This window comes from Octodon degus, unplaced genomic scaffold, assembly GCF_000260255.1.
Source record: "Octodon degus isolate 3935 unplaced genomic scaffold, OctDeg1.0 scaffold00045, whole genome shotgun sequence".
NCBI classification, from domain to species: domain Eukaryota; kingdom Metazoa; phylum Chordata; class Mammalia; order Rodentia; family Octodontidae; genus Octodon; species Octodon degus.
The window spans coordinates 21,696-46,194 of NW_004524621.1; the positions used below are offsets into that span (position 1 = coordinate 21,696).

Genomic DNA, 24,499 nt, shown 5'->3' on the forward strand with positions numbered 1-24,499 from the left:
GCATGTACAAAACATGTCTTAATTCATTTTTCATTTTCTTTGGTCCTCTCCATCCTCTTTGATCCATTACTTTTTTTAATTATAATTTTCTTTTCTTTTGTAGAGTTAAAAAAAAAAGCAAAAAAAACCCCTAAAACAAACACTGAAACAGGGTAACATACAATACATATGTTACAGATTTTCAGAACAAGAATAGCTGATTAACAATGATTGAACGTCACATCTGTGCTCAGATTAACAGATACAGTTGTGAAAATGGCCATACTTTGAAAATTGTTACAGAGATCTGATGTAGTCCCTAGCAAAGTACCACCAACATACCATACTTCTCTTAAAGATCTGGTCATCCCATTATCCCTGCATGTAAGTACCAGGAGAAATGCGCTATTAGTGAAGACACAACTCCTGTTTTTGAGTCACACCTCCTGTCTTACCTGAATGACAAAGGCTACCGGTTAGGCTTGTTCACGTTCCACAGACTCTGGGATCTCCTGACTTTTGAGTGTAGACTCCTCAGCTTCTGCCTCAGATCATTCAGCCCTATGGTGTAGACACTTCAGTCTTCGGGGAAGATCCATCAGCCTCCTAAACATAGTCAAGAAGATTGTATCGATCATGACTTTTTCAGGGGTTGGGTTTGGGGACGGGACCATGCCCTATTTTTCAGGCTGCCCTTAAACGCATTATCCAGGCTGGCTTTGAAGTATCAGCAGTCCTCGAGCCTCTGCCTCTGAGGTTGTGGGTTTACAGGCATGTGCTACCACACACAGTCGTAAAAATAATAAAAGATTGCAGAACAAATTAATGAAATTGATACTAAGAACAATGTAAAGTGAAATCCAGAATTTGTTTGCTTTCTCTTTTTGTACTGGGCACTGAACTCAGGGCCTGGTGCTTGCCAGGTGGTGCTTAACCTACCTGCTAAGCTACCTTCCTGGCCCTAAAAGCTTGTTCTTTGAAAGAATGACATAATTGACAAACCTTTAGCCAGCTGTAGCAAAAAAGACCCAAGTTAATATAATTAAAAATTAAAAGGTTGGGGCTGGCATAGTTATAAGCAATTGTCTTAAATGATGAGGGTGTTCACCTGTGATCGTACAGCTAGCGCTGTTAACGTTTTTTCCGATTTGTGCATATTCTGACTCTTTGACAGTACCTATTACACATTTTTGTCCTTCTTTACAGTTTTAGTTTTTCACTAGAGAAATAATGAAACATTTACATGTCTGATTTATTTCACTTTTCATTATGGTCTCATGGTGAATCCATTTACTTTAGAATTTCTCCAGGTTCTCTTTGTTTATGGCAGAGTAGTAAGGCTTAGTTTAACCTCTAAGTATAATGCTGGTAAGCATCAAAATTTTCCCCATTCCCAGACCCAGAAGAGTAAGTACACCCTTGGGTGCTTGATTTGTATCCAGATTTGCTCTCAGTGCATTTTCGTTCGTGGCATTTCCCATTTTGTCCCTTAATGATGAAGTCTTTATCTACTTTACAACCTGCTCTGCCTACATTTTACAGCCTACATGTCTTTAATATACGCAGCTAAATTCGTTGGAAATTAATATACAGTCAGAGAATTAATGGGCTCCTGGGGAAGTTAGAATAAAAATAAAATTATGAAAACTGTGTCTGCAGGTGCATCTAAAGAAGCCCAGGCCTGGAAATTAACATGCATAGCTCCTTCTATATACCCCCCAACGGATAAACACGAACTTGAAATGATACTGTAAGTAGCATCACTTGTACTTGCTCCTGTAAATCAAGATGGGTACCAGTTGCTCAGGTGTGGGGCCAGAGCTCTAATACCATTTTTATTTTCACCGATCTGTGCTACGTAACTCCTTTTCCTGTTGGATCAACATTAGCTGAGCAGCCATACCTTGAATCCCATAGGCTGATGGCGGTGTGACCAGCGCTACGTCCATAGTGAGTCCGCTGAGTAAGTTTCCCTAAGGATGGCCTCGGTGGCCACCCTGTGGAAGTTGGGAGCAAGTGTCTTTCTCCTTATTTTCTTTGGGTGGGGATTTACCAAGTTTGAACACAGAACCTAGGATTCCCAGGCATGCGCTTTTGCCGCTGATCTCTAACCCCAGCCCCTTTTCCTTATTTTCATCAAGTCTCTCCTGACTCCTTTTTTGGTTCCCGACTTCACTCAGGGTTGTGGGCCCGCCGACTTGGCACATCTGACATATAACAGAGTAAGAGGTACGTATTTTCTTCTACCTGTGACTGAGTTCTTACATCAAGGGCACAAAGAGCCAAGGACCGCGGAAGTGAGCAAGTCTGCCTTTCCTGAGTGCTTCCCTGGCATCCCTGAACATCACTACAGTACAATATGGCGTAAGCTGTAAGTGAATAATAAAATAAGAAAACTTACACGTCTACTTAGGACAGTAAAGGCCTATCTTCACTTGTACGCACTCACATAGGTAGGTTGCCATGCCACTAGCAGTAATGGCTGCAGGGGTCTTCACCATGAGGAGCCTGCGCACTGCGCTGCCGCGCATTGCGCTGCCTTGCACTGCGCTGTTGCTGCTGTGTGTGGATTGGGTAGCTGCGCTAGAGCGCCAGGACGCAAGAGGTGGAGCTAGCGAGGAGCCCCCGCATCTGCAGTCTGCAGAGTGCTTGGGCTGACGCGCTGCGCCATTGAGTCATAAGAAATTCTGTAAAAATCGCATCATGTTAAAACTCTGATTTTGCGCGACTCGCTTACAAGCTGCATTACCACTGCTGCATGCGGCGCAAGATCCGTGAGCTGGACACCCCTGACTTCTAAAAAAAAGGAGTCTTTGAAGATGTATGTTACGAATCTCAGATTGGGGAAATGAGCCTGGTTTACGCAGATGGACCCTAAATACAACAAGTGTCCTTACAGAAGAGAGGCCAAGGGATATTTGAAAGCTGTTGAGAAGAACACCATGAAACCACTGTGGCTGACACCAGAGTAAAGGGCTATCGCGAGCAGATGGAACCACAAGAAACCCGATGCGGCAAGGACCACCTCCTGACACCTCCGTTGTGTTTCCAGCCCTGTGACATCTAGATGTGCACCTGCAGAACTGGGAGACAATAAATTTCTGTGTGGTAAGTTGCTCCGTTTGAGAGAATTTGTTGTGGTAGCCGTGGGGCGCTGATGCAATGGTGGGGAAGAATTCGAGAAGCTGAAGCACAGGGTCCAGACCAGTGGCCACCGTCACAAAAAGCCTGTGGCACCCCAAGTGGTCACCATTGTTGAGAGCCAGTTGGATTTTAAGCATCGTATGTACTTGGCATTTCCCAACAATCTACAAGATAGGTGGCTTTTGTTCTGTTTTATTTTGTTGTGTTGTGTTTTTAACCAGATGAAGAGCCTCTAAGAAGGCTCGTAGCCTTCTAAATATCACAAAGGCTGGAAGCAGGGATGACGGAGGACGTCATAATCCATGTTTTTCTTGACATTGCTCCTTGGTAGTTGGCCATTGTAGTACATATTAATGTGCAGTGTGAGTAAACATGCCAAACCTATTCAGATTTTCAAATAAAATTCCATACTGTTCTTCATTTACTTTAATAGTCGATGATATTGATTACGCCAAAAGGGGACCGATGATGATTGATCCACTATGTGAATAAATACATCAAACCTATTGACGTTTTTAAAATAAAAGGAAAAAAATATGATAGCAAAAATATAATAACTGATGATTGCTTAGATGCTTTCTGTTATTTTGCTCCTCTTTTGCAATACGTTATTATTGTGTATATAATACATGTTGGACATTTCAGTACCTTTACTGTCATCCTCAAACTCTTCTTCTAATTCCTCATATCCAAAACAGCTGGTTTTTTTGTTTCCTGTCATCTCTACTTTATTTTACTCTTTCATTTGTTTAAATTTTAGAGAAACCATGAGAGATTTTACTTTCTGTCTGACTTATTTCACTTAAAATTATGGCCTCAAGTTTGATCCATTTTCCTGTAAACGACATGATTTCATTCTTCTTTATGGCTCTGTCATATTACATCATGTATATACACCACATTTTTTATCCATTTGTCTGTTGGTGGGCATGGAGGCTGTTTCAAAAGCTTAGCTATTGTGAATCAAGTGGCCATATACATGGATATGCGTGTATCATATTGTATGATATCTCTGACTTTTTAAATATCCCTAGGGGAGCTATAGCTGCATTAAATGGAATTTATATTTTTACTTTGTTGAAGATTTCCCCACAGTGATTTTTTTTAAATTTTATTTTTTAAAGAATGAAAAATAGTTTTTTTTTTTTTTTAAGCATTAGCAATGATACAAAATTACACTAAACAAAGAAATAGGAATTCAACAGCGGTTGGAATGGGGGTAGAGCTCAGGGGCATAAGTGTCTGCCTGTTAAGTGCAGTGTCCCAAGTTCGATCCCCAGTACCAGAAAGAAAAAATGGTCCCTGTATTGCATGATGTTATCTTCAAATTGTTTAGGTTATCAGATGTAAATGTGCAAAGTTGGTTAAAAAACAAAACAACAACAATAAAAATTTATAAGAATTAAAAATAAAAAAAAATTAAGCATTAACTGCCCCTTTCAAAAGACTAGCAGAGATTGGCAGTACAATTATCTAAATTATCCTGCATATATATATTTTTTTATTTTTCCCTTCTTTCTCTTTTTTTCTCATTGCAGTTTTTACTTCCCAGTGAACAAGTTCTTTCCCTTTCACAGTATCTGTTGTACCTTTCAGGTTTTATTTACTCTTTCAGGTTCTCACAGTAGTGCGACAATACGATGTTTGCACATGTGGGTCTGATTTACTTTACTTACCAATACAGTCTCTATTTACATCCATTTATCTACATAAGCCTCGACTTTATCTTTTTTTTTTTTTTGATAGTGAGCAGTACTTCATTATGTAAAAATACTGCATCTTTTTTATCCCTCAGTTGATGGGTGTTTGGGTTGCTTTCAAGATTTAGCTATGACAAATTGTGCTGCTATAAACACGGGTGCACATATATCACTGTGGTATGATGATTTTTATAGTATCTGTAACTATTTTACATTCCTTCTGACAAGCAGGTTTCCTTTTTCAACACAATATCCCAAGCCTTCCTTGCTTCTTGTGCCCATTTTTTTTTTTTTTTTTTTTTGTACTGGGGATTGAACTCAGGATCTTGCTCTGCCAGGCAAGCGCTTGTGCTGCTGAGCTGTATCTCCAGCCCCTTGTTCAGTATACTAAGAAAAGGCAATGTTGAAAAATTTGATTATTTTTATATCTTTTGATAGTTTTTTCTCCTTCCTACTCATTGTTTATTGTAAAAACTTAAAAAATTCAAATGACTAACTCAACAGAAATATTCTAAAGAATGAACATGATCATTATATTACCACAGTAATACGTCTTTATGACAAAATTGGTATTGTGTCCCAGACTACAGAGGCTGGTCTATAGTTCTGTTTTTTAGTTGTCTCTTTGTCTGGTTTTGGAACTAGAGCAGTAATGCTAGTTTCAAAGGACTTTGACAATAATCCTTCCATTTCAATTTTATTAAAGAGTTTGAGAAGTATTGACATTAGAGCTTCCTTTAATTTCTTTAAAATTTAGTGGTAAATCCATTAGGTCTTTGGTTTTAGTTTGTCAGTTGTTTTTTTATTAATGCCTCAATTTTGTTGCCTGTCATTAATTCAGATTGTTTAATATGAGTTTTTTCTTTCCTTCTTTTGGTGAACCTGGCTAAAGGTTTCTGTAGTGTGCGGTCTGTCTGTCACTGTCTGTCTGTCTGTCTGTCTTTCTTTCTTTCTTTCTTTCTTTCTTTCTTTCTTTCTTTCTTTCTTTCTTTCTTAAGAGAGTCTTGCAATGTACTTCAGGTTGGTATGCTCACGTTGTAGCCCGGGCTGACCTTGATCTCACAGTGCTCCGTCTCCCTCAGTTTCTCAAGTGCTGGGCACAGGAGTGTGTCTCCACACCCAGTTTGTTCATTCTTTGGAAGAACCAGGTTTTGACTCTGTTTTGTGTTTTTTTTTTTTTTTTTTTTTGACTCTGTATTTAAAAAAAAAAATCTCTATTTCATTAACTTCTATGATCTTTGAAATTTTTTTCCTTATGCTGGTTTTGGATTTGGATAGGTTGGTTCCGGGGACTTTGAGTGGCATCACTGTTACTTATTTTCACTTGCTCTGTTTTTCTGACATGTGGGCATTTGCAGCAACAATCTTCGCTCTTTGGACTGTTCTCAATGTGTCCCACAGTTCTAGTATACTGTACTGGTCTTATTATTTGATTATAGGAATTGTTTAATTTGTTTCATTGTGTGACTCATTTTATGTACTTTTGCCCTTGATTTCTAGTTTCATTTCAGTGTGAAATATTGCTTCACATCCCTTTATTTTTAGTCCGAATTTTTTTGAAGTAAAGGTGAATAGCCAGGGCTTGACCTGTGCCTTGGCTATGGCCTAATCAATAATGCATATGATGTTCTGAGACCCAGTCAGCTTCCAAGAGCCACCTGTGTGAACACATAGAACTCCTAGGGAACATTTTAGACCTGAAATATAACAGGCGTATTGCAAAATATAGTTTCTTTCAAATTTTTACATTTTGACATGCAGCCAGGTATAGCACCACACACCTGTACACCCACTGCTCTGGGAAGTGAAGGCATAGGAAAACAAGTAACTCAATGACTTATCAAGATTCCCTGCCTGAAAAAGTTAAAGTTTTAGGGATATAGCTCATTGTGCAGGTCCTGGGCTTAATCCTTAATATTACCAAACAAAACAAATAAGAAAAGAAGACATGTGGCGTAGAAATGCATCATGACCCTATCTATAAGTGATGTACAATCTTTATATAACAAAAATATCTCAGCCGGAAGTTCGTCTGAAAGCAGAGCTTCTGACGAAGGTTGGTGCGTAGGCGGTCAGCGAAGGGAGCAGGAGTGGGTGGCAGAGCACCAGACAAACAAGCTGGCACAGACAGGTATGACTCAGCTGCCCATTGCCATGGCAACCACCTCAGCTCACCATTGCCATGACAACCACCTCAGCTCTCCATTGCCATGGCAACTGCCTCAGCTCAGACCTAGGAGATGTTCTAAGGAGCTTACTGAACAGAGAACTCAGAACTGTCCCCTCCTCCCCTCTCCTCTTTTTGGGGATGAAAGGGGGCTATGTTTATGCACAGATGCTTAGGCCATGTTGAAGTCCTATCGGTCCTACAGCTGTTAACCCTGCATTCCAGAATAGCACTGCACGTGCTGGTCAGAACATGCACAGACCTATTTGAGGATCACCACCTGTAGCACAGAAGGGCTAAGTGGCCACAAAAGTTGTCTGACCAAAATGTCCTTACCAAGTCCAGTAGAATGTATTCTACTCTACTGTAGTTCATTAGCACACACGTACACTGGCTAATTGATGCCCATTAAAAAGTAGTTTTCAAAGTGTAAGTCCAGAGGTCCTATCTCAGAGGGGCTTTGAGGTTACAGCCATTTTCAAAATGCTACTAAATGTTACTTTTCATCTTTAGTCTGTCTTGGAGTTTTCCACAGGCTTTGGAATATGTGGAAGTGTAACAGTAAATGCAGAAACAGGTGTGAAAACCTAACAGTCTTCCATTCATGAAGCCACACCTGAAAGAGATTTTCAAAAATGTAAAACAATACTGCTTGCTTCATACTGGTTGTTTTCTATTTTATAAGGAGAGTACAAAATAGTATTGAAACAGAAAAATTACAAATGATACAGAATTTCACTTAACAAAGTAATATGAATTTCACAGTATTTGTTGTAATGCCTAATGTTGTCTTCCAACCAGTTACTCATACTACTAGATATATGCATGCAAAATTGAAGAGGAAAGAAAAAAATATATAAGAAATTAAGAGAGGGCCGGCCAGATAGCTCAGGGGACCAAAGTGCCTGCTTAGGCCGAGAGCTCAGGGATCAGGGTTCGATCCCCAGCCTGCTGTGTTGATCCCACCCCAGAGAAAATGGAAATCTGAGGAGTACAATAGATACTGGGAAAAGGGAATGAACTTATTCAAAAGCAAAGAGTTAACTGAGTTGAGAAGAACAGGAGAGGGAATGGGGAAAGAGATATATCTATGTATGTAAACAGAATGGTTTGGACAACTGTACTGTGCATTTCTGCAGGTCAATAGAAAGGAGTAGATAATGCTTAATTTGTTTTGTCTCCTTTTTTTCAGTTGTTTCTCCTTTTTCTATTTTTTTCCCCGTTCCTCTTTTTATTGCTTGTTTTGCTTAGGTATTTTTAAAACCAAATAAAAATCTTAAATTCAGTGTTCAACTGCCAAAGAAAAACTAACAGCAGGGCACATACTTAGGGCTTCAATGAAAGAAAAGAACTAGCTGGCACAAAACAGTAGACATTGAGATATATGTGCATACACACACACACACACACACACACATATATATATATATATATGGCTTTAAAATCTAAAACTTGTAAATCAGGGTCTTCCAAACAAATTGACAACTCACAGCAGTGTGATGTAGGTTAAAATGTACACAAGGAATAATACAGTGTGTTCTTTGGGAACTTAACACCTTGAAGATTATTCAAATTTGAATCCAGGTCTTGGGAGAGTTTGATGCTTGTACCAAGCAATGGTGCTACATTTCTGCTGCATTAAATGGTTTTGAACAATTATATCTAAACGATCCTTGGTTTCATTCAATAAAACATGTAAAAACAGAAGAAAACATGCCAGCTAGTTAAGGGTTCAATAATGCGTGATTTTTATTCTCTTGTTCTGAATGCTTGAATTGGGAAAAGGGAAAAAAGAACAAAAAACCTCAAGATTTAAAACTGGGCCTTTTGTGTGCTTTGAAAAGAAAAATAACCGAGTGTCCACTAATTTGCTTAGACATAGCAGGCCTAGTGGGTCTGAATCTCAAAAACTGGTTTTATGTGGGAGACGGAAAACATCCCCTACTTGCTTCCAGAACTTAGTAGGGGGCAGTAGGCATTCCTTTTAACCCAAACACTAGGCAGCAGTTTAAATGTGACCAAGGTAAATGCAAAATGGAGATGTTTTAAGCACAGCTAGGACTCAGCAAATCTAATACACTAAAAATCATGAATACATTTTTTTTGCTTTAATAAGCATGTTTATTAAGTACAGTTTATACAATTTTAAAGCTAACAACTCATTAACATTTTGAAGCCCAAAATTTTAAAATGCCTGCCCATGACAAATATTTAACTAGAAGGAATTCATATGCCCAATGCTTAAATCATGAATACATTTTGAAAGAAAATGCACAAAACCGTAGAATTTTGAGATTTTTGTTTTCATTTGAAAGTAATCTTAATGCTATTAAATTCACAAATATGCTAATTTTTTTTTTTTTCAGAACCAGGGATTGAACTCAGGCCCTTGTGCTTGCCAAGCAAGCACTTATTCTACTGAGCTATCTCCCTGGCCCCAACAAATATGCTAATTTAAATACCCAGTCCTATTTTATCTAAAACACACATTGAAAACATACAAATGTCTGTTTTCTCCACATGTCAGTGCCCGTTTGTATCATGGTTTGAAATGGGGAGAATAGATTTTTTTCCCCTTAATCTGCAAGTCAGTAAGTGTTTCTTTACAATTAACTGTAGCAAATTCATACAAAATAATAATTAACAATGGTCTTTACTTAACTCAAAGGAAACACCTTCAAAACTGCATTTTGTTTAAGTTTCTGTACTAAAGTGTAGAAAAACTACTACACAAACATTGAAAAGTTAAAAATTCCTTAATTTTTTATTCCTGGTACCACTACCACAATTTACAGGACAATATACCTGATGTAATGAAAAGAAAGAAAAAGACAAAGCTGCATCAGATAAAAGACCTCAGGAATGTACATCTAGTTGACACTACATTGCTTTAATTAATAGCTGCACTTTTTGCAAACTGTGGCTATGACAATCTTGAACCAGAAGTATTTCCTTTTTAAGCTGCAGTAATTTTTCTGACTATAGATCATCGTTCCTTCTTGGCAGATTTTTACAGTTCCTCTGATGCATTTGGGATGACTGTCCCAAAGTAACCTGCAGCTTTCCTGACAACTCTTTACACGCTCTCCTAAGAACTGTAACCCTTTTCTGTTGTTTTTTAAAACCTTCTGCTACCATATCCACCACTTCTACCACCAGATCCATAACCACCACCACAGGGACTGCCAGAGCTGCTTACACCAAAACTGCCACCTTTCATGGGTCCATAATTTGACTGCCGTTACCCACTATAATTTCCAAAATCATTGTAGTTCCCACCACCACCATAGTTAGCACCACCAAAATTTCCTCCTTCATTGTAACCACCATATCCTCCACCATCAGCACCGTATCTACCACCTTGGTTTCCATACCCTGGCCCACCACCACCATACCCTCCTTTACCACCACCATAGTTTCTACCATCACCTCCAAATCCATTATATCCTCCATCACCTCCTCCACAACTACCTCTGCTGCCACCCCCTCCACCACCGTAACCTCCTCTTCCACCAAAGTTTCCACCATGGCCAAAATTCCCTCCACCACCTCCAAAGTTTCCTCCACGACCCATAGAGTTGCCAGATCCATTTCCACAGCCTCTTTGTGATCTAGCAGACCGCATCTCTTGTTTAGAAAGGGCCTTTTTCACTTCACAATTATGCCCATTAATAGTGTGGTATTTCTGAACAGTTTTATCAACTGTCGTGATCATCAAAAGTTACAAAAGCAAATCCTTTCTTTTTCCCACTCTGCCTGTCTTCCATAACTTCTATGGTTTCAATATTGCCATATTTTTCAAAGTAGTCTCTCAAATTATATTCTTCTGTATCTTCTTTAATACTACCAACAAAATTTTTCTTCACTGTTATGGGTACCAGGCTTTACTGAGTTCTCTAGAAACAGCTCTCTTTGGTTCCACGACACGCCCATCAACTTTGTGTGGTCGAGCACACATTGCTGCATCCACCTCTTCAACATAAGAGTAAGTCACAAAACCAAAGCCTCTGGAGCGTTCTGAGGATCTCTCATTATCACACAATCTGTGAGTGTGCCCCACTTCTCAAAATGTTCTTTTGAACTATCATCGGTAATTTCAAAACTCAGACCACCAATAAACAGCTTCCTCAACTGCTCTGGCTCATTTGGATCATGACCCTCCATTGTGAGATTGGACTAACCTCTTCCAACTTAAGTTCAATGTGGGACCATGAGCTCCTTTTTCTATTCTTAATTTTTTTTAAAAAATGTATTGAGTACGAGTCTACAGGGTCTCACTACACAGCTCAGACTTGTAGTGATCTTCCTGTTTTCTGCCTCACTAGTGCTGGGATTACTGGCGTGTGCCACCATGCTGGGACCCCATTGCTGGCTCAGCATGCCTGGGGGCAGGGGTGGCACAGCATGCAGTGCCAGGGATGGAACCCTGGCCCATGTGCCTCAGTTACAGCTTTTTAAGGAATCTCTGCACTGATTACCATTGTGGTTGTACTAGTCTGTACTCCCACCAACAATGGCGAAGGGTTGTTTTTTCTCCACGGCCCTTCCCGCATTTACTGTTAGCTGACTTCTTGATATTAGCCATTCTTTCTGGGGTGAGATGGTATCTCAGTGTTGTTCTAAGTTGCATTTCTCATATGACCAATGATATTGAACATTTTTTTAATAATTTATTTGCCATTTGTATTTTTTCATCTGGTAAGGCATGGGGAGCTGGAGATCGAACTGCGGTCCCCTTAACGTAGCAGGCACTTAAACAACTGAGCTAACCCACAAGCCCCCTGTATTTTTTCATCTGAAAAGTGTATATTCATCTTAGATGCCCATGTTTGGATTGCATCTTTGAATTTGGGGGGCCTGTTTTTTTAATTCCTTTTTTTTTTAAGAGTCTCATTTTTTGTTCACACTTTATAACTGTAAATATTGCTAAGGTGCAAGTTGATGTTTTGGTACATAAAATAAAATAAATATAATAGTTAATATGTTATTTTTTGTTATGTATTTAGTACAGGATCTACAGGGTCTCACTGCACAGATTGGACTCATAGTGATCCTCCTATTTTCAGCCTTCCAAGTGCTTTAATTCTTTATATGTTCTAGATAGAAAGCCTTTGTTGGAGAGACAGTCAGCTATAATTTTTTCCCAGTTTTGTTTTTTTTTTTTTTTTTTTTACTCTTGTTGGAGATTTCCTTTGAAGTGCAGAAAGTTTTCAAAAAGATGAGATCCCAGTTGTTGATTCTTTCTAGTATTTCCCATGCAGTTTTTTTGTTGTGTACTCTCTACCTACTCCTATGTCTTTAAGATTTCTACCTATATTTTCCTCCAGAATATTTTAATATTTAAATCTTTGATCCATTTTTACTGTAGTTTACAGCATGGTGATAGATACAAGTCTAATGTTAGCCTCTGGCATGTGGAAAGCCAGTTTTTCCAGCACCATTTGTTAAAGAGGCTATCTTCCAGTGAACATATTTGGCCCCTTTATCAAAGGTAAGGTGGCTGAGTGCAGTTGTGTCTGCATCTTCTCATCTGCTCCACTGATCCTCAGGCCTGTCTCTATATCACAGTAGCTTTATAGTAGAATTTCAGGTCAGGGATTGTGATACCTCCTGCCTTTCCTTTGTTTCCCGGAATTGCATTTGATATTCTGGGCCTCTTCTGCTTCCAAATGAAATTTTTTTTTTTTTTTTTTTTTTGGTGGAACCAGGGATTGAACTCAGGTCCTTGAGCTTGCCAGGGAAGTGCTTATTCCACTGAGCCATCTCCCTGGCCCCTTCCAAATGAATTTGAGGAAGGTTTTTTCTAGCTCTGGGAGGTATACAAATGGTATTTTAATTGGGATTGCATGGAATCTGTATAACAATTTTGGAGTACAGCCATTTTCACAGTGTTCTTCCTATCTAGGAACCTGGAATATCTTTGTTTTCTCAGATCCTCTTCAGTCTTCCTTTCTCAGAGTACTGTAATTTTCACTGTATAAATCTTTTAATTCCTTTGGGAGATTGATTCTTAAGTATTTCATTTTTTTGGATGTTATTGTGAAAGGTGTGATTTCCATTTTTCTCTCAGTGCATTCATTAATTGTATACAGAAATGCTACTGATTTTTGGGTGTTGACTTTGTGTCCTACTACATTGTTGAATTTGGTGATTTAAATCTAAAAGACTCTTGGTGGAGTTTTTCGGGTCCTCTGTGTAGAGTATCATGCCACCTGCAAGTAAAAATAGTTTCATTTCTTTTCCAATCCTTATTCCTTTTACTTCTCTCTCTTTCTCATTAGTTTATCTAGCTAATGTTTCCATGACTGTTGTATAGGAGTGGAGACAATGGACATCCTTGTCTTGTTCCTGATTTTAAAGTGACGGCCTTCAGTTTTTGCCTATTAATATGATGTTGGCTGTTCATTTCTCATAGATGGCTTTTATCAGGTTGAGATATAGACTGTCTATTCTGATTCTCTGTAGGGTTTTCTAAATCATGAATGAAGGTTGGACTTTGTCAAAAGATTTTTCTGCATCTATTGAGATGATCATGTGGTTTTTGTTCTTGGTTCTATTGATGTGGTGTATTACATTTATGGGTTTGCATATGTTAAACCATCCCTGTATTCCTAGGATGAATCCCACTTGGGTGTGATGTATAATCTTCCTGAGGATTTGTTGCATTCTGTGTGCTAGTACTTCATTGAAGATCTTTGCATCTTTATTCATTAGAGAGATTGGCCTATAGTTTTCTTTTTTAGTTGGATCTTTCTCTTGTTTTGGAATCAGAGTAGTAACACTTGCCTCCAGGACCGAGTTTGGGAGAATTGCTGTCCTTTCAATTTCATTGAAGTGTTTGAGAAAAGCTGGTATTACACCTCAATAGTTTTTGTAGAATTCTGTTGTGAATCCATCAAAACCTGGGCTTTTCTTTGTTGGTAGGTTTTTATTACATTTTTAATTTCCTTTCCTATTACTGGATTATTCAGAGTTTGTATATCTTCCTGACTTTAGCTTTGAAATTTCATATGTATACAGGAAACTCCATTTCCACTGTGTTTACTATCTTGTGAGAGTAAAAAATTTGGAAGTAAGTGTTGATGATCTGCTGAATTTTTGTAGGGTCTGTAGTGATTTTGCCCTTTTCATTCCTTATTGCATATGATTTTTTTTTTCTTTCCTTTTTTTGATTAGGTTATCTAGGAAGGAGTTTTTTTTTTGTTGTTGTTGTTTTTGTACTTCAGGCTGCCTTAAGGGCAGGTCTGGTACAGCTTCTGGAACTGGGAATCGAACTACGGTCCTATGTGCCTGCCTACATTTACTCAAGCTGTGCTTTTAAACAACTGAGCTATCCAGCAAAGCCCCTGTGATTAGGTTATGTAGGGGTTTATCATTATTATTTATTCTGCCAAAAAAATAGCTTTTTGATTAATTTCTTTGTCTCCATTACGTTATTATTTCACCTTTTGGCTTGACTTGCTCTTCTTTTTCTAGGAGCTTGAGGTGCAGCATAAGATCATTTCTTTGGGCTTGTTCTGTTTTCCTAATGTGGGAATTTACTGCTATAAATTTTCCTCTTAAGATAGTTTTCATTGTATCCCCCCAGGTTTTGGTAGGTTGTATCTGTGTTTTTGTTTGATTGTAAATATTTTTTTAATTTCTTCTTTAATTTTATTTGTGACCCACTGCTTGTTTAGGAGGCTATCATTTAATTTCCATGTATTTATGGTGTCTTTGTAGTTTTTTTGTCAATAATTTCCAGTTTCATTGCACTGTGGGATAATTTCATTTCCTTTGCATTTACTCAAGAATGCTCTGTGTATTACTGTATGGTTGTTTTGTAGAATGTCCCATGTACAGCTGAGAGGAATGTATATTCTGTTGCTGCTGGGTGAAAAACTCTATAAAGGTCTATCAAATCTATTTCTTCACAAGTTTGGTTTAGTTCTGTTACTTCTTTGCTAATTTTTTTTTTTCTTTTTTCTTTTCTTTTTTTGCCTAGTTGATTTATCTCTTTGAGACGAGGGCATGTCAAAGTCCCCCATTACAATTGTATTACTGCTCATTTGATTATTCATGTTTGTTAAAGTTTGTCTTATGTAGGTGGTACTCCTACAGTGGGTGCATATATATTTATAATTGTTATCTCTTCGTCTTGCAGCTTCCTTAACAGGTATGTAGTGACCTTCTTTATCTCTTTGAATGATGTCTTACTTTTTACTTGTTGCTGGGACAAATACCGGACACTCAAAATGTAGGAAGGAAATGTTTATTTAGCTCAGTTACTGGAGGTTTCAGTCTATACTCAGCTGGCTCCAAGGCAGAGCAGCACACGGCAGAGGGCAACCTTTCATGGCGGCAGCAAAGAGCAAGAGCACAAGGGAGGGGTAGCAGCAGCTCAAGCAGTGAGCTTCTCTTCCCACCTTACATTGTAATGCAAATTACCTGCCCCAGGGCAGGTGCAGCATCCACCCCCACAGTACTCAATCACAAACTCCAGAAGCCATTCCAAGACTGCAGGAGGCTTTGGGGGGATACCTAGACACAAACCATAACATTCCACCCCGGGACCCCCAAAGACTCATGCATATCCCTTTATGCAAAAGACATTCTAGTCCATCTCTGAGTTGCCAAAGTCCCAACAGTTTCAACATTGCTGAAGAGACCAAGTCCCAAGTCTCCACCAAGATCCAAGGCAAACTCAACTGTGAGCCCCTGTGCAAATGAAAACTTAAACACTTGCAACATTCAAAGGCACAAGATAAACATTACCATTCCAAAAGGTACACACAGCAGGATACCAAGCATTGGGACCAACACAAATCCAAAATCCAGCAGGGCAAACATTAAGTCCTATAGTTCCATGTGGAACATCCAAAGCAATCTCTGGCAAATTGTGAGCTCCATGAGGCTCCTCCCCTGTGGCACTCTTGGTGGTAGCTCCCATGGCTTCTCTCTTAGGTCAGCTGTGCTCCTGACTTGCAGTTTCCCTTAGATGATCCACGTTCCTGGCTTTTCCAAACTTCTGGGGTTTCCACTGAATAGGCTTCTCACTCACAGCTTCACACATTGCCCTCTCAGGGGCACACTGCCTGGCCTCCCAGACCTCCTTCTGAAATCGAGGTGGAAGCCTTCTTAACCTCAGAACTCCTGAATTCTGAATGCGCCTAAAATCATCGCCACATGGATGATGCCAGGGTCTGCTGCCAGCTGGAGTAGTAGCCACATTTCCTTCTCTTTTGGCTCTAGGGGTCGAGTACCTGGATTGCTGAGCACTTTGACCCTGATTCAGAGGAATAATTTCTCCATGCTGGGGCCATTCTGGAACCTGGTGTGGCCACTGGCACCATTCTGGAACCAAGGGCTCAATGGCTTTCCCCTCAAGGCAGAGTCCCTGACCTTTGCAGTTCTGAGGCTGTGAAGGGTGAAGACCTGCCTCCTCTTGTGATGCCCTCAGGCCATCCTTTCCATTCTCAGGATCCTTCCCGGCAATGGATATCCTCTCAGCTCCATCCTTGCAGTCCACAGCTTTATTGGCACTTTCTTTCTAGCCAAGCTCACAACATTTTAATTCTTCCTGCTGGGCTCCTTGCTTGTGATTCTCAACATAAATCTGGCTAAAAGCCCCCAGCAACAACCGGCCACTGCCCCAATATTTGGCTGCTTTGAAATATCTTTTGCCAGATTGATCAGTCCACCATGCTTAAACTCAGTCTCAGGCAAAGTCTCTGGACACGAGCAAAATTCAGACAACTTTTCTGCCAAGTCAAAACCAAATGATCTGGAGTCCAACAGCCAATGCAGTCCTTCCCAGCAGAAACCTTCCCAGCCTTGTCTTTATAGGCTGCCTTCCAGACAGTCTTCTGGTCTGAGCTCTGACCAGAAGCAATGACCCCACTCCTGTGGTACCAAATTCTGTCTTAGTTACTTTTTACTCATTGCTGGTACAAATACCCACCACTCAAAATGAAGGAAGGAAAGGTTTATGTAGCTCAGTTACTGGAGGTTTCAGTCCATACTGAGCAAATGAGGTTTTTTGTTTTTGTTTTTTTCCCCAGAACTGGGGATTGAACTCAGGCACTTGCGCTTGCAGGGAAGCGCTTATTCTGCTGAGCTGTCTCCCCAGCCCCTGAATGACTTTTTAATTTTTGTTTTTTCTGTATTTTTAGGGAAGGGTCTACAGGGTGTTCAGGGTCTCATTACTAGATGGGACTCAGTGATTCTCCTGTTTATAGCCTCCCAAGTGCTGGTATTACTGGTGTGCACCATCATGCCCAGTCTTAATTGCTGTCTCAAGGTGCCCAAGGGTGGGGCTGGCTTGGCATTTGAATGATTTTTGGTTTGAAGTTGATGTTGTCAGCAACCAAAATAGCTACCCCTGCTTTTTTCTGATTTTCTGTGGTATGGAGAATTGTTTTACATCCTTTAAATTTTAATCTGTGAATTTCCTTTTGAGTTAAGTGTTTTCCTGTATACAGTGTATTGTTAGATTTTTTTTCTTTTTTCTTTTTTTTTTTTGTGGAACTGGGGATTGAACTCAGGCCCCTGTGCTTGCCAGGGAAGCGCTTATGCCACTGAGCCATCTCCCTGACCCCTAGATTTTGTTTTTTAATCCACTTTTCTATTCTTGTTTCTTTTAATTGGTGAATTGGCCATTTATATTGGTGCTTCTAACTGACACACATTTGCTTATTTTTGTCATGTTATTTTCCTGCTACAGGTTCCATATTTTTTCCCACCTTTTAATTACTTGCTCTGTTCAGTGATTCTAGGCTGTGATTGTTTCTATCTCTTTCTAGAATATCTGTCAGTACTCCTTGTAGGGTTGGTTTGGTGGTTATGAATTTTTTCAGTTCTTTGTCATGGAAGGATCTTATCTTGCCATTGAATTTGATAGATAGTTTTGCAGGTATATCAATCTGGGTTGGAAGTCACTTTCTTTCCAGACCTGAAATACTTCAAGCTCTTCTTGATTTGATGGTTCATGTTGAGAAATCTGTGATTCTGATGGGCTTTCCGTTTTGGTTGATGTGTTTCTTCCCTAACAACTTTTAATATTCTTTTGCTGGATTTCTGAAATCTTGATTATTATGTGTCTGAGTATAGATTTATTTTGATTATGAGTGTTTGGAGTTCTGTATGTTTCACTCATCTGTATATCAGATTCTTTTCTCATGTTTTGAAATTTTCCTGCTAGTACTTCTGCAAATTTTCCTGCTAGTACTTCTTTTTGTGTCATTTGTGCCTTCTCCCACCACTTCATTGACATCTGTTATTCTTGTATTATTTTCTTTGTGTCATCTTGTAGCTGCTGAATTGTTATTTCCTGATTCCTTGTTAGTTTTCAGAGATTTTTCCTTTCACATTCCTTAGCTGTGCTGCTATCTTTGAGGTCTGAAAGACTTATCTTCAGTTTCATTCAAGCAGTTTTTCCAGCTTTCAATGGAGTTCTTAATTTCTGGCATAGCTGTATGAATATATCATGCAGTGTAATTCTTTCCTGTATTGTTCATTCAGTGTTTCCATCATGGTTTTTTGTTTTTGTTTTTGTTTTTTGTTTTTTCACCCACACTGGGAATTGAACTCAGGACCCTGTGCTTGCTAGGCAGGAATTTATTCTACTGAGCTGTCTCCCCGGCTCTCCCATCATTTTTCTATTCTCTTTTTTTTTTTTTTAAACCTATGTCTTTAGTTGTGCTGAGCAATTCTTTTATGGTTGTTGTCATTTCTTTTTTGATCTGAGAGATTATTTCTGATCTTATTTCTAATATAGATTTATAGACTTGTTTCTTTACTTTAGTTGCTATTATTTCAGAAATTTCAGGTGTGTGATTTCCAATCTCTTATATGTCTTTGTTTCCTGGATTTGTTCTGGGTGGGGTGAAGGATTGAGATTGCTTTTTTTTTTCTTTTCTTTTTTTCTGTATTTTAGGGAAGGGACTACAGGGTGTTCAGGGTCTCACTACTAAATCGGACTCATAGTGACCTGCCTGTTTATAGCCTCCCAAGAGCTGGGATTACAGGGGCATGCCACCATGCCCAGTCTCAATTGCCATCTCAGCTTGCCGTCCCAGGGGCAAGGCTGGCACGGCAGGCCCAGGGATGGAATCCCCAGCTCCTGCACCTGCTTGCAAGTGCTTTAATCCGCTGAGCTCTTTGGCCAGCCCTTGCGATTGCTTTTTGCTCCTGTCTTGTTGGCATTTTTGAAGCTTCCAGTAATGGGAGAGTGGAGAAGCATGTGTCAGTAAGGTTTCTGTTACAGTGGGGAGCAGGGTAGGACTCATCAAGGCTCTCACTACTAGTGGGGGATGACTGGTCAATACTCAACAAAGCTTCAGTGTAAGTAGTGCATGTTGGCCACATACACAAGGATCCCATGGGCTGTCTAGAATCCTCCTAAGTTCGTAAAAGGTTGGAACAGCGCCAGTGCAAGTTCCACACCTGAGTGCTGGGGGGCCAAGGGACTCAGCTTGCCAGAGTCCTGTAGGCCGACCAGAATCCTCCTAAATTCTTAAATGGATGGACCAGGCACAAGGAATTCTCTATGCCTGTGAGTGCTAGGCCCACAGATCACAGCTCTCCAGCGTCCTGCAGGCCACTTAGGATCCTTCTAAGTTCTTAAGAGTTTGGACTGGCACCAGCACAAGCTCCATGCCTGCATGTTGGGGTCTAAGGTCAGAGCTTACCAGAGTCTTGCAGGCCACCCAGAGTCCACCACAGTTCTTATATGACATCAGGAAAGCTTTGCGCCTGCGTGTGCTAGGCCCACAGATCACAACTGTCCCTCTTTTCTCTTAAGGTAAGGAAAGTCCAGGTTCCATTGTTGCTCACTGATGAGCTCATGACTCCACCATTGTTTTTTGTTTGGGAAAATATGGCTAATTCTCAGAAATATGTACTTATGGGTAATTGTTTTTAGCATTAGGATCTGGATTTTTCTTTTTTTATCCTTTATGTCCCCACATAACTCAAAAGGTGACCTGGTAAATCACATTGATTATAAAGAGAAATATTTGAAAGATCATTGAGGGCCAGTGATGTAGCTCAGCAGCACAGCACCTGCCTGGCAAACACAAGGTCATGAATTCTATTCCTAGTACAAAAAGAAAAGTTCATTGAAAAACATGTTGGGGCCCATATTCCCATACTTCTGAAAGCTGTGACTTACCAGTGGCTTCAACCCAGAACTAGGGGATTGGGCAGGGAAATGGGACAACTTTAAACACACTTTCAAAGGATAAAACTTTTTTTTTTTTTAAAGAAAAAATAACAATTAAAAAAGCAAAATTCTGAAACAATGTGATGGGGGGTAATAATGCTTAATACAGAGTCCAAGGAGTTTGAATTATTTAAAAAAAATTATGTTAATGTGTATCTGGGACACCCTAAAATTAATAATTTTCTTTGCACAACTGAGGCTGCCGCTGTCATCATGCCACAGAATGAATATCTTGAATTATACCATAAAATCTATGGGTACCACTTGAATTACCATGAGAAAGAAGGAAAGTTGAAAGGCTCATGAACATTCAGAGAAGGCCAAAAAAAAAGATTGGCCTGAAAGTTAAGCTCTACCACAAACAGCACCATGTAGAGAAAATATAAATGAAGATTATCAAGATACATGAAAAGAGAAACACCAAACAAAAGAATGATGAAGACTCCACAAGGAGCAGGACCTGCCTACCTGCTGGACAGAGAAGGACAGTCTTGTGCAAAAGTACTTTCCAACATGATTAAACAAAAACAAAAAGAAAAGGCAGGAAAATGAGAGTTCCTCTGACCAAAGTTTGTACCCAAGGAGAAACAGAAGTATTAAAAGTTATTCAAACTGGAAAGAGAAAAAAGGCATGGAAGAGGATGGTTACTAAAGTTTGCTTTGTTGGAGATGGATTTAAAAGAAAACGAACTAAACGTGAAAGATTCATTAGGCCAGTGGGCTTACGTTTTAAGAAGGCCTACATAACACATCCTGAAGTGAAAGCCACCTTTTGCCTGCCAGTACTTGGTGTGAAAAAGAATCCTTCATCACCACTGTATACAACTTTGAGTGTTATTACCAGAGGAACAGTGATTGAGGTGAACGCGAGGGAGTTGGGCCTTGTGACCCCAGGAGGCAAGCTTATCTGGGGTAAATATGCCCAGGTAAGCAACAACCCTGAAAATGCTGGACGCAGCAGTGCAGTCTTACTAGCTTGACGGATGTGTCGTACAGTAACTTCTTACACTTACTGAAGATTACAGACCATGAGGAAAACCATAACTTGAATGCTGCTGAACAACTCTCAGGACTACATTCGGCAAGAAAACTATTTATTACATTGTAAAAGCATTAAAGCGGCCCAGTTTTACAAATTGGTCTTTTATTAGGAGTCTGCTCTAAGGACTTATTTGTTAGTGAGATCAAAGCATTTTAAGACGTAAACATAAGCCTCTGCGTTAAAGAGGGGTGCTTGGCAAACCCGTTATGGTAAACTGTCACCCTTTCTGTACCTGGCTATGGCAGTTATTACATAGCAGTTTGTGTTAGAAGTCGCGAGGCCCAGTCTGTTGCTTATTGTGACGGGAGTATGAGGGCCAGAAAAAACTAGTTTTGTAACACAAATTTATAGATGCTTTATAAAATGTAAGTGGAAGTGGTGGTGCATGACTGTAACCCCAGTGTTCACGAGGCTGCAGGAGGATTGCAAATTCAAGGCCAGTGAGACTCTATTTCAATAAAACCAAAAATAACAAAAAAGCAGGATTTCTAATTTCTAGATATAATCTATACAGAAAAGCACTTTGAAGCTCTTTTTGAGTAAAAATTTATCCTGAGATTGTCACACACGTACACAGAATTGTAGCTCTAAGCTGATCGCGAGCATCAAAGAACCGCAGCCCTTTTTTATGAGCTAGAAAGATAGTGTGATTGGGACACAAAGGAAAGTCACGGTTAAAATGTGGTATAGTAGAGAAAGTCATTTTCTGTTCAGATCCATTTCAGAGCCTTTCTAGGCCCACCCCTGGTCCTAGGCAAGTGGAAGGAATACTGTTCGCATGATGGCAAGCGACTGCCCTACTAGTTTCTGACTTTCTCTCCAGAGTGGCCAGCCACTCCCTGAGCAGCGTAACCACAGGCTCAGTTATGCCCCGTCAGGTTGGGCAGTATGTTAGTTGTTGCTAAAAGTTTTTTTTTTTTTTTTTTTTTTTTTTTTTTTTTTTAAACTACTCTTCCCTGGGTCCCACTGTAGACTGACTAATTAATTAAGGTTTCTAGAAATAAGCACTAATTTTTTCCTTTTTTATTGAAATATAATTTACATCAAGAGCACAACTTTTTTTTTTTTTAAAGACAAGGTCTTGCAAGGTCGAACAGGCTGGCTTGGAATTGACCATCCTCCTTCATCAACCTCCTGAGTGCTGAGATTACTGGAGTGTGCTACCATACCTTGTAAGAGCACAAATCTTAATGATATAACTATGATTTTCTTAAAGCATGTATGTTTCCAACTCACCTGTGGGGTCCTGCATGCCTCCTCATAGTTTAACACTTTCTCCAAAGGTGACCTCTATTCTGATATTTATCACTGTACTTTCTTTCCCCTAGATTTAAACCTTATGTAAGTGTATTCATTATAGCATGTTCTTCTCTTATGATTCTTTACTCAACATTGTGACATTTTTTTGTGATATTATATATAGCTGTAATTTAGTTTTGAGTGCATGGCTATGTAGTATTCCATTGTAACATACTATTTATTTATTATTCTATATTTGAGGGAGTTGGGTGATTTCCTTAAGCTAATCTGCAGTATGGGTAACATGGTCTGATCATCAGATACAGGAATTGGACAAATAGGGCAGCAGGAACAGCAGGTCCCTTACATGCTGGATGCATAAAAATAAGCTCATTGAAAGGAGGTTCTAGGGCTGGTGAGATGGCTCAGTGGTCTAAAGCACCTACTTAGAACAAGCTTATCAAAGCACAGGGACCACGGTTCAATCCCCCAGCACCACATGCCAGCTAGCCCCGCCCCCTGGTGGGCTGAGCTGGCCACACACACACACACACAAATAAATAAAATTAAAAAAAAAAAAGGTTCTAGAGCTGGAGCTAGAGCTCAGTGACACAGAACCTGCCTGGTAAGCATACAGTCCTGAGTTTGATTCCAAGTACCAAAAAAAGGGAAAAAAAATGAAATAAAGTCTCACTTTTCCTATTTAAAATTACATATATATTTGCAGAGGTATAGGGAAATTTGCATGAGTTAAAACATGACTGATGGAGGGCCTGCCCCTTAGCTCAGTTCTTTAAGTGGCTGCTTCAACAAAGCAGTCAGGCTCAGGTTGCTGTGGTTGATCCCCACAACTCAAACCAGCCAAACCTGCCCTGAAGGCATTCGGAGAAAAAAAAAAATCCTTCTGCCATTTAGGGGCTGGGGAGATGGCTCAGTGGAATAAGCGCTTCCCTGGCAAGCGCAAGGGCCTGAGTTCAATCCCCGGTTCCAGAAAAAAAAAAAAAAAAAAAACAAAACAAAACATGACTGAAGAAGGAAAACATGGACATAAAGCTTTGTAAATGGGGAGGGGACAGGGTTGACAGCAGGGTAGGAGAACAGGGGAAAACAATTTATGCCATGTAGAGGTACAACTTCTGTATGAGTAATGTGATTGTTATATCTATCTAAAATGTACCAACAAAATCTAATTTAAAAATCCTCCAAAAAATAAATTGTGACTGAGTCCTTAGAGATTTAGGGCATCAAATATTAGAGGGCTCTGATTGCTGAATGAACTTAATTTGGTCTCACTAGCTAACTGCGAGTATATTCAAATGTTAAACACTTTATTTCTAAGTTTCTTCATTTTACGCAAGATATATTCAGGTATTAATAAAGTAGTAACTAATTCATTTGTCAAATATTCCAATGCCTGACTGTACTTCTCTGAATGTTTTCCAGTCAGAGGTGTTCCCAGGTCCCTAAGCCAGAGACACCTAGGGACGCCCAGCCTTGTAGTCTGTAGTGTCTGACAGGGTGTGCAGCGCTCAGTGCTCCATGCCTCCCCAGCCATGCTTCCGCTGGCTGCAGGTAGCCATCGCTTCTTGCCAGGGGAGCACAACAGACTTAATGGTCCCCTTTGTACTCTTGCCTCATTTCCTACTCCTTCTCTCCACCCATCCTTTAGCTACCAGAATGACTTTTAAACACATCAGGCCATGCCATTCCTTTCCTCAAAGATCCAGATAGCTTGGTATCAGAGGTGCCACTTTTGGCACACTTAGACGAACTTCCCATGCCATCAGCATCCAGCCTGGTAACACCAGTGTCATTTCACACCAGTCCCTGTTCACTGATGATTTCTTCATTTTCAGACACACCAAACTTCACCTTACTGCTGTCCTCCTTGCTTCATACTCAGAAGTTTACCATGCCCTACAAGTCAGTCTTTATATAATTGGTTCCTTTAAAAAAAAAAAAAAATTTGGTTCTCAGACCCAACTGCCTCCTCCTTTCTGAGAGGCCTTCTTTGACCACCCAGTGTA

General features: G+C 39.8%; 1 protein-coding gene across 2 annotated transcripts in view; it reads left to right on the forward strand.

Moving 5' to 3' along the window:
• The first annotated feature begins 1,927 nt into the window (after nucleotides 1-1,927).
• Nucleotides 1,928-24,499, forward strand: part of Ttc3 (tetratricopeptide repeat domain 3) — a 165,682-nt gene continuing 143,110 nt past the window's right edge. For both annotated transcript variants that reach the window (XM_023715931.1, XM_023715932.1), the window contains exons 1-3: nucleotides 1,928-1,942; nucleotides 2,160-2,208; nucleotides 2,879-3,087. The gene's annotated coding sequence lies outside the window, so the exon portion shown is untranslated. The remainder of the gene's footprint in view (nucleotides 1,943-2,159; nucleotides 2,209-2,878; nucleotides 3,088-24,499) is intronic.